The sequence below is a fragment of the Buceros rhinoceros genome, unplaced genomic scaffold, assembly GCF_000710305.1.
Source record: "Buceros rhinoceros silvestris isolate BGI_N320 unplaced genomic scaffold, ASM71030v1 scaffold14524, whole genome shotgun sequence".
Lineage (NCBI taxonomy): Eukaryota > Metazoa > Chordata > Aves > Bucerotiformes > Bucerotidae > Buceros > Buceros rhinoceros.
The window spans coordinates 1-11,108 of NW_010407751.1; the positions used below are offsets into that span (position 1 = coordinate 1).

The 11,108-nt window shown below is 40.5% G+C and overlaps 1 long non-coding RNA gene across 1 annotated transcript in view; it reads right to left on the reverse strand.

Moving 5' to 3' along the window:
• Positions 1–504: 504 nt before the first annotated feature.
• Positions 505–11,108, reverse strand: part of LOC104492103 — a 30,282-nt gene continuing 19,678 nt past the window's right edge. The window contains exons 2-6 of the long non-coding RNA XR_727784.1: positions 3,898–3,974; positions 3,024–3,113; positions 2,197–2,253; positions 1,466–1,607; positions 505–687 (exon numbers count right to left, since the gene is read on the reverse strand). This is a non-coding gene — a long non-coding RNA (uncharacterized LOC104492103). The remainder of the gene's footprint in view (positions 688–1,465; positions 1,608–2,196; positions 2,254–3,023; positions 3,114–3,897; positions 3,975–11,108) is intronic.

The following is an 11,108-nucleotide window of genomic DNA, read 5'->3' on the forward strand; positions in this document are numbered from 1 at the left end:
TATTTATACAATATGTATTTATATATATGTATATGAATAGAAAAATAGTTTTGATGGGATAGAGACCTATAAGCAGATCATGTCTATGGAGATACCAGTGATTAAACACATAATTTGAAGAGAAAATTTCATCAATGAGCTTATGAGGAAGATATTTACTGATACTTTGTGTTTTGGAAAATATTGAATATAAATAGTACAGACCTTATCTGAGCCTGTTCTATCAGTGGACACTTAACAACAACAAAAAAATGCTTACTCACTAGAGATTTTTTTTCTGCTCTAATGCAAGATTGTGGCTTTGTCCAAAATGTATTGTCTCGCCTGAAATATTTAAAAAGCTGCAAATACCATGTGGAATTATTTTCTTCTCATGAATATTCATGCTAGTGAGTTTAAACACATGTCTAACTCTTGAAAAGACACAGGAGTGTATTTTCTGGTCTATTTCCACACAGCACATTACTACTGTGTTATCCAAACCGTAAACCAATCAAATATCTACCTGTCTTACTCTTTCCTTTTTGTACTGAGCTGCAGAGTGACTGCGTTCTGGCTCTTCTTTGCAGGTGATTTTTCTTTTGAGGCTGAATTGGACTCTGTATGGCTCAGAATACTGGAGTATCTTGAGTGCATCTTCATACTTGATATTATCAAAAAATATTGTGGCACTTAGAAGCTGATCACCTGCAAGCGAAATCAGACGACATTTTAATTAGTTTGCGTTTTCTTGTGTTTTCTGTTTAGTTAATGCCCACCCCCAAAAAAATCACATATTATTTATTTAAAATATGGTATTATGTTCGCATAATGAAATCACAGAATAGTTAAGGCTGGAAAGGACCCCTGGACATCGTCTACTCCAACTGTGCTGCTCCGGGAAGGGTCAGCCGCAGCTACAGTTCAGGTTTATGGGCAGTCAGGTTTTGAATATTTCGAAGGGTAGTAACTCTACAATCTCTCTGGAAAACCTGTTCCAATGTCTGACCATCCTGACAGTAACAAAGTTCATTCTTACATTTTTAAGAATTTAGACTTTGGACTTTGTTCTTGTTTAAATCATTATTGATTGTAGTTTTGTGGCATAATATTCCATGAAAGAATCAAGCCAGGTTCTTCATGAATGTTAGGAGTTTGGATTTTTTTTTTCATTTGAGGTGTATATATACTACCTTCTATGAATCTTTTTCACTGTTCCAGTGAAAATTGGATTTTTTTTTTTTTATGGTCTACAAAAAAAAAAAAATCACATCGTATTATTGTTTAAGAACCTAATCTTTGAAATTATTTATATGGAAAGGTTAATATCACACATAATATTAGTTGGTTTGTGATCTACTTTTTTATTATCTAAAGACATGACAGATCAGGTAGGTATCTATATGCACACCCAGCTACATATGCGATTATTTTAAGATATGTTTTTAAAAAACCCACACACCACAAACAGAAAATCAGACTGTACCTTCTCTCAGACTAAATATTTTTGAAGCAGGAGATTCCTTAAGTACTTTTTTAATAAATATTCCTTCATTTCCTCCACCCGTCACGCTAAAACCACTAGCACCAGCTTCTGCTTCGGTTTTCAGGGTCACTTCCATTGTCTCCTAGATATAGAAAAAGGTGTGAATTTAGAACTTTTATGTATTTGTATCAAAGTGTTCTACATTATTTTACAATAACAATTTGAGTCTCCTTAGGTTTATTCTCAGTAGCTCAAGAAAAATTATCTAAAATGATGCACTTGTCAAGTGTGGGTTTGATTTTGTTCTAAACTGGAATTAAGCACGTGGCAAGGGATCAGGGCCATAGGGAAAACAGGTTGTAGATTTAAAACATGAAACATAGGCAACTTTTTAGGGCTAAGAGATTGTATTTCTGTGAATGAGTAAAGCACCTGAATTCGAGTCAATGGGCCAGAAGAGACAGACAAAGAACTAATGCCGTACTGTGCTCAAACTGGAGAAGGCTAAAGAACGCTGAAAAGAGTTATGGAAGGGCCTCAAATGGGACAAGTGAGTGCCCATGCCTGTGCCACATATGGCAATTTGTGAAGTTCCTGATCAAAACAAGTCTAAAATGACTCTTTGCCTATTTGCCCTGCCCTCTGTCCACCCGTCCGTGTCTGTGTGTTGTAGTAGAATTTACTCTTTTGCAAGCCACATGCCTAAAACTACAGAGTGCTTTTAGACTGACCTGTGGATGATTCTCTTTTGATTTGTCTGTAGAGTATTTTTTGTTTTCGTCTTGAAGCTGAAAAATAATTTGCAATTATTTAGTGTTCAGAAGTCATGTTGTTGTAAAGTACAACTAAAGTGCTACATCAGTTAAAATCCCTGGCTGAGGCCAAGAACTGAGGCTGACTTCGTTGGCACCAGTGCAAAACTGGGATCTACAAATGCAATGTATGACATGAACGATTTCACAATATTATTCACAGTAGTAAATTACATGCCAAGGCCTCCCTGCATTGTACCGAACTTTGCATGAAATGACCAGAGACCAATTGTATGGGGAGCTTTTCTGTGTGTTGCCCATGTAGCATTTTTCTCATGCTCTCATCTCTGTGAACATTTTTTTTTTCATTTATTCAACCTCAGCATGAATTTCAAACTGTTGTCTACTTATCTTACCATAGCTATACTAATTCAATCTTTAACTTTGAATAACCGAGAGGTACAGGTTATCTCAAAATAAGTATTAGTTAGATCAAGCCAGTTAAATATTCTAAAAGGAAAAGCATTGTGATTTCTTGACACTCTCTGCCCCAGGTCCTTTAAAGAATGAAGTAATTTCATTTGTGCATTGTTTGCCAAGAAACAAGAACATGGCCAGCCAGAAGTCCGGTGCAATATAAAGCCATCAGTGAACATGGTCCTGATTTTGGTGGGGACAGAAAGACAATATGGCTGCAACAACATACTGTTACATGACATATGAGTCTCAGCTAGTTGTAGGAGCTACATAAAGCCTCTTGAACCAACTTGGTAAAGCCACGCCTGCATGAGAACTCAGTGTCTTGCCTTTAAATATTCTTCTTCTATGGAATACTCATAAACTGGAGAGGATCCTTGTGGCCTTGGACGGATGTCTTCTACTGCTACTTCATTAACCTGTGGAAAAGAAATGAGTTGTGGGAAAGGAACACTCACCATTAAACAGTGACCCATTTTTTAGGAGAGTTTTCTACTTAGGCATAGTCTCCTTTTGTGTACAAATATTTCATTAGTAATGGTGGGTGTAGAATAATGAATAACTGTTTCCTTAGGTCAAGGACAAATACAGTTCTCATGTAAGGATGTTACTCAAGAACACAAGTGAGAGACTCTTGAGAGACCGAAACAATGGTATGCTGCTTTGGGGGTTTTTTATGTATTGTATGCATCTCTGGGCTGAACAGACCGAAAATACTGACAGATTCATTAGTAATAATTTTAAAATGCAATAAAAATTCCCTCCCCTGCTTTATTTGCATACCTAACATTTGCATCCCGTGGCTTCAAACCTTATTGCCCTCTATAACCAAGCAAACCATGGAAGGGTCCCAGTGGGAATTTCTGCTGACAAGCACTTGGCATGCTTCCTTCTGGAGTCACACAATAGGGAACTTAAACCAGCTAAAGCTTTAAAGAAAAGTTACTGTAGCCCACAGCAACGCAATAGTTTGCTAAGTCTTGGTATTAAATTTATGTTGGTGAATCATGGCAAAGAGCAGATCACTTTATATTGAAGTTTCATTTCTGGCTTTTGAGCTGGCAGGAGAATCCCAAGCAGAAATACACTTTAAATGGGGAGAAAAATCACCAGCAAGACTCAGCTATAAACAAAATATTTAAGATCCCATTTTAACAAGGTAAATGCCAAACCTGCATCCCAAAAAACTCCAAAAAAACTCACAGAATCTTCGTCCTCTGCATCTGCATCACCATCAGCATCTCCTGGAGGCTCGGCTGGTCTCAGCTGTCGTCCGGAACCTGAAAGCAGCACACAGGTTGTTGGTGTCTGCGGGAACTACGCAGAGCACACAGCCTCGAAGGCTGAACCCCTCCTGAGCAGCACTCGCTGGGGACGTGCATCGGCCAGCTGTAGACAGGCCTGCTTTCGTTTAGATTCCTTATCTCAGATCTCATCAGGCTGATCTTTCCAAAGATACCAGAAATATTCGTATCCGGAAATGTAAAGGCTTGTGTGAAGAAAACAGTTCCCAGACTGGAGAAAATGTAGAACTAGAAGTTGGCCAGATTTATTATTATTGTTATTGTTATTATTGTTATTATTATTAATCAGGGCTGTAAGTGTATATTGGGCAGAACTGGCAGGTTTTGGCAGTGGTGAGGCTGTGGGCTGGTCTCTGTGGGAGGAGGTCACAGATCAGCCTGTGCCCAGTGCAGCCACTTGCAGCCAACTCTGCCTGCAATGCCGAACCAAGTGGAGGGGTTTCTGGTGCCTCTGTGAAAAAGTGTTTAAGAAACACACAAACATGTAGTAAATGCTGAGAAAAAGGGACACCACCACTAGAGGAGGAGGAGAAAGACAGAGAAGACCACATCAGACTAGGAGGAGAGAGATAGCAGAGCAGAAGGAATGCTGGAGCAAAATAGAATCTTGAGCAGGGGCTGGAGGAGAAAAGCTGCCCAAGCAAGGGCAGAGAGGAGGAGGAGGCTCAACACTGATGGGACAACGGCTGGTGGAGGAACCCTCCCTGGGACAACTGAGAATGAAGCAAAGACCAGAAAAAGAAAAGCAGCCACCATCTGCTGACCCTGCTCTCCTGCACCAGCCCTCACCTCCCCAAAGGGACGGAACAGTGAGGGGACTGGAGACCAGAAGGATGGGAGGAGAAGTGTATGGAGATGTTTTCCCCTAAATGGTTTTGGTTTGGGGTTTTTTTAATATTAGAATCAGTAATTAAAAGTTCATTAATTGGCAATAAACTGAATTGATTGAAATTCCTCATCTTTAAACTCTTCCTTGCTTCTGACAGAGGTCTTAAGAGCTGGAGAGTAAACCTCATGAAGCTTGGATAGCCACGAAGACTCTACTTTCTTGGTTTTTAAATGAATTGAGGGCAGAGAGAGATGAGATGAAGGAGATGGGCTGCTTGAAAGTATGATTCTGTAGAAATGCCTTAAATTTGGCACTGCAGCAGGAAAACAGCGTGAATACGCCATCGTTTTCAGAGATCCAGGCTTAGCCAGTAGAGGACGGTGTGGCTGAATTACACCCTCCCCGATGCTCAGGCTATTCTCATACACGCACAAGTCTTTGTCCTGATAGCTATGTCTCTTTCCTGTCTCCATGCTCCATTTTTTTTTTTCCCAAGCCATCAGGCTGTGTAGCTCTCTCACACCCAGTTCTGCAACTGCCATTAGTATAAAGAGCTTTGGCTCTCTAAACAGATCCTCTGGCTTCAAAATATGTTTGACCACTAGAGAAGACAACCGCAAGCAGAACTATGCAACTCATTCATTGTCTGCTTTAAATGAAGAATTCTTGGGCTGGAACACATTTCTGGATGCGGGTATCTCATGCTGTGCTTGCAGACAGGCTGGCACGACGTATGTGTGCACGCAACTAACTTACCCAAGTTGCCATGCTCTTGTTAAAATGGCTGTGATTTTGCTAGACTTTCTGCATGGTTTTCTGATCTGCACTTATTTTTGCCTCGGCTTTTTTGAAGATGAAATAGTTTAGTACAGGCAGCGTTTTGAAAAAGTTACGCCACGTGATCAGTGATGGACCACTTTGTTAAAATGAATGGGAATAGTGTGCTTCCAGTGGGAATATCCCCTGTCAGTCTGTGGGACAAGTTTCCAAATTTGATAGGTCATCCTCGTTAGCTGTACGTCCATCATCTTAATCACCTCTCCTGCAGTACTTCAGCTCCAGAGAACTAGAGTCAACTCAGAACACATCAGAGCTGCCAGACTATGCCTACTTTAGCCTTTACAGGACTAGTTCTGACACCTAAATTCTAGACAATGGTTTAATGCCGATCCTAATTCAGATTAAAGACCTATATAAATTTTCTTGATTTTTTTTTCAAAAGCTCTAGCATTTTCAGTTTTCAGACGCTCAAGAAAATTGAAAAATGAGCATAACCTTGTCAAAAAATTTAGATGGGGATTTATGAACCTGATTTTAGGCATTGTTACTCAAAAATTCTGGAATCCATTCATGAAGCTCTTCACCATGTGTATTTTAATAAGCATCATGTCAGAGGAGCTGAGGCTTGATTCATTTGCTTAGTGCTTGTAAAGATTCAGGTGCCAACGGCAAATTTTATGGCTGTTACTAAAATTCCAAGAAATAGTGAGGATTAAGTCTTGAGTCATTGTCATATTTTTCACTTGGGAGAATCCCACCCACAAGCCCTGCAGTCCAACAGAATGACTTAACAGAATATTGCATGAATTGCTAGAGCATTTGCTCTTCAGCACAGCATTGATCCTTGGTAGCTGCCAATACTTCTGCTACCGGAAAAGAAAAAGCAAAGAATTATCTGGGAGAAATCTTGGGCTGGTTCACTGCTTTTCCTCTTGCTTTACTCTGGTGTAACTTCAGTGACATTTTAGTTGTCTACAACTGGAGCAATGCAAGTATGGGCTGCTCCGTTCGCAGGACTTGAATGGTCCAGTCTGGTTTGTGCTGTTGATTTTCACTAGCCAGTGGGGTGTACCCTTTGAGTCTAGGGTACTGCAGCTACCCTACGTGTCCTAACAGAGGGGAAATGTTTAAAACCAGGTATTTTAAACAAAACATTCTTAGAATGATTAGGTGACCAACACCTTCAAAACATTCCAAGAAAATGACGTCCTGCAGTGAAACCTGAACACTTTTTTCCCTTTGGGATGCCATTTTAAAGCAAAAAATGATGCTGCCAATTTTTGTTCAGCGTGATGTATAGAGATAGACCTGGCCTGGGTGACACCTCCTCTGGGCCTGGACCAGGAGATAAGTTTCTTTCTTTTCACCGGCCATTGATCAAGGAAAACAGTGGTGTATGAGTCACAAGCATGGCTTCGTATGCTTGGCCAAGTACTGGCAGGTGATTGCTCTCCTTGTCCTTGCTAGAGGGGCTGTGGATCAACGTTTGCCAAAAAAATTTGCTAGAAAAAGTTTGCTAGAAAAATCCCCTGCTGTTAAGAGGAAAATCTGTCACCATAAAAGGCCTCTTTCACCCGTCTGCTGATGGGTAGGAAGGGAAGGAAGGCTTCTGTGAAAGCCTTTAGTGAACTGTTACCTCTCCTGTGTGGTATTGGGACTCTTTCCTGCAAAACAGAGCAACAGATCACTGTTCCTAGGGCAAACAGACGTGTGGCTGAGACTGCACGGAGGGACATCAGCTACGCAAATGACCTTCTGTCCCAAAGCTTCTCACAAAGGCCTTTCCATCCACCTTGTTTTCCATCAACTCTGCCGCCTCTGCCCCTCTACCATAGCTAACCCATGTCATAAGAGACTTCGTGTGCCCCTGATTCCTACTGCAGACTTAGATTTGGTTCACATTTTTTCCCAATTCAGAATACTTTCAAAACACAGCTATAAAAGAGGGGAATTACAGTCCATCCATGAATGCCATTATCAGCAAAGCCTTGTTTCTGTGTATAAAAGACTGTGCCAATAAACTGTGATTTATATGCATGTCATTCTCATGCCCCAAATAGTAGTGATGCAACTTATTATAGGTTTTAACTTTTTTTATAAACCCTGGACAATCAATGCTTTGTTCAAAATGTTTTCATAAACAAGATGGAATTTACATACGTGACTACTTCTAGTAGCCACTGAACTGCCTTCAGAACAAGGGAAGGTTTTGAAAGTAGGCAGTAGGAGTTATATGGGCTGGAACATTTTCATATCATATGACGGAAAAGTGTATTGGCTTTTTAAAACGCAATTTAAAAAAAAATTAATCTATCAGTCTAGCTGGACTGTTTTGGGTAAAACCACAAAACATAAAACCAGGTGGGGTTTTTTTATTATTCACATTCAGTGGGTAATATGAGTCTCCAAAGCCACATTTGAGACATTAAAATCAATTTCCAGTAGGCAGTGTCATGAATTCAATTATATTTAAATGTATTGTATAAACTGAAGAGAAACCTAGCTCTAACTGGGACACTGGCGTATAAAATTACCATAGTGTGTATACTGCTAGTAAAAAAGGAAACAATAATGTCCTTTGCTGATCATCTTAGCTTCTTGCTTACAAATTATGTCCCTTTTTCTGCAATTCTTAGATTTGAGCTTTCTGATTTCTAAGATTTTATACTTAAGTTCATTAAATCTATTACATTTGTACAAAAGCTATGCATACATATGAATTTAAGCATATAACTTTCCCTTGCATCATATTCTTAGGCATTACCTTTCCTACTCAAAGTGGCTTTGTTTTGTTCAATTTTAATTTTACTCTGTTTAATTTTATTCTGGTTTTTGTTGGAGAGAACTAAAATGCTGTTGTTGTGTGGTATGCCCTGGGATTTTAATGTAGATCAGTCAAAACTGACAGGAGTTGCCATGGTCGCAATGCACATATTTCTTACAAAGACGCAGGTTAAATATTGCTCATTTTCCAGTAATATCTTCCCTAGGAGAAGAAGAGGTTCCTTCTTGCCATGTACTGACCAGCATGAATTACCTAACTTCAAAAAAAAGTTTCTCTTAACAGTCAGAAACCTGATCTATGGTAAACGTCAGTCCACAGGTGAAAACTTGTATGATTTGCTCACTCATTTATTAGTATTTGTTAATATATAAAGATCACAACGTGTGCCTTTTCTTCACTAGGATTTTGGTGTTTGCTGGTTACCGTTTATTAGCCGTGATAAGAAATTAACAGTCCTGTTTGTGAAGTACTGTGGAAATTAATAGCTTTGAGTCCATAGCCAGTTAGAAGACTCACGTCTGGATGTGTGGGCAAGGCTGGGACATCTTTAGTCGGGTCTTTTCTGACAGTGCAAAGCATGCTTTGGGCACGTAACCTGATTTGTGTTATTAATAAGAAGTAGGAGTGAATAATTGGGAGATAATCAACAACAATAATAATTTAACATCATTGTCATTGTTGGCACTGTGCTTGACCCAGAGAAGAATTCATACTTGTAGGTCAGCCTTTTTCACAGTGGTCCTTCATGGGCATGAGTAAGGTTGTGCATTGCTGCTGTCATGGGCAGCTTCAGCTGGCACCTTCATCAGACCTTTCTTGCTGCAACCCTCAGTCCCTGTACCTGACGATCTGTCTGTCCCCATGCTCCCAGGAACCCTGTCATGGATCTGTAACTTCCCACGCACCCACGGCCAGTCGCTGCTAATGCACTGCTCCAGAATTCCTTGTATTTTTAAAATTAAATCCCTTGCTCAAAATGGGTAGTGTGCCAGATTTTTTTCCCCCACAAGCTTGTTCTCCCTCTCTTGCAGGTATCACAATTACTGGGATTCCTTTTCTTCCCTCAGAGCTCTCACATCCGCCTGAGCAGTGCTGCTGCAAAGCCCTGCAGCCCCTTCGGATTCACTTCTTATATTTGAAACAGGGAATATTTAGAATTGTTAGAATATTTAAAATCATAGGTCCCAGATCAGGAAAGCACTTGATAACAGGAACACTATGCACATGCTTGGCATTCATCTTGGCCTCTCAAGAGCACTTTTTCAGATAGGTAAGTTCACCTGACTTTAGTGTACTAAGAGAAATTTTTCATTTCAAGGTTTTGAGAAAAAAGGCAGCAATTCAAGCATTTTACTTTTTTTGGGCAACCTCAGTGCTTCAGTTTTCATGTCTGCTTCCTTTTTATACCCATCCCAACCCACTGTCTCTATTATTTTGATGAGTTATTAAATTAATGCAACTTGCAGAGAGTTCTTTGGGTTTCGCAGGATATCCCAGAAGACTGGAGACTGATGAATAAATGTAGATCAACCAGCTAATTAAAATGTCACTTCACCTAGTCAGTGTCATCAAGCACGTAAGCTATTGCATTCTTGGGATGGTTTTCTTAAAGCTCCCATGACTGAAAAATGACCTGAATAAGTTTGGGTTTTTTTAAAAGCCCTCACAAAGTTACAATGACGTCAAAAGAACCACCTTATCCATCTCAGCTACCATTTTCTGGATGCAAATGTGAATTTCTGGTGCTTAAAAGAACTATTTTCACCACTTTCCAAAATCAGCTGTGTTAAAGATCTCTGAATCCACAAGCAAATCTTTTGTGCTCTGCCAACTTCATCAGCTGGATTGACAAGACAGGATTTGCTGATCCCTCTGCTAAAAATGTTGTGCAAATGATACGTACAAGCACAAAACCAGTTAACTGGTGTCAGCAATGGCCTGAAATGTTTCCCTGTTTCTCTTTGTTCTGCAGAGATTTTTTCCTCAGCTTGAATTACAAATGGAAGTGGTGACCTAATGCTGCGTTAAGGAGGACCTCAGCCCTAGCTATACTGTAATGCCTCAAGGTCTATTCTTAAAAAGAAACAAACCCTTGTCAGAACTGCTGCCTGGAGGTAAAGAACATCATCTGCTCTAATACCATACCTTGGGTCCTGCTGTGAATTTCCTTAAGGGTAAATGCCAAGGTTAAGTGTAAACACCCTGAACGAGAACAACTGGGAACGTGCGAGTGTAGCTGGGCTGCTCAGCACGAGGGGCTGGGCTGTGACAATTCAGAGCAGTCATCCCCAACACCCATGTCTTCCTGGGCAGTTTGGTGGAGAACTCATGGCCTTCCAGGCAAGCAATGCCAGAGGAAAACGATCCTGCAAGCATCAGCTGGCAAAGATAAGAATCTGAATGTGTCTGCAAATAAACTCTTTTATGCATGCACTGTGTTCCTGGAGGAAGCCACCCCGAGGTTTAAAGCACAGCTCATGCCTCAGGCTCTTACTCAGACCGTGAGCTCCAGCAGGCCTGTGGCATTCCCAGGAAGCAGCTCCAACTATGCTGGGGAAAACCATCAGTGAAAAAACAAGAGGTTCACCTTCTACAGAGATTTCCTAGCACATTCCAGAGACCTGGATTTGTTCCATTGTCCTGCAAGATCCCACGGACTGAATTACACCAACTGCTGGGCAGGGCACTGGGGCACGGCAGGACTGCGGCAGGAATG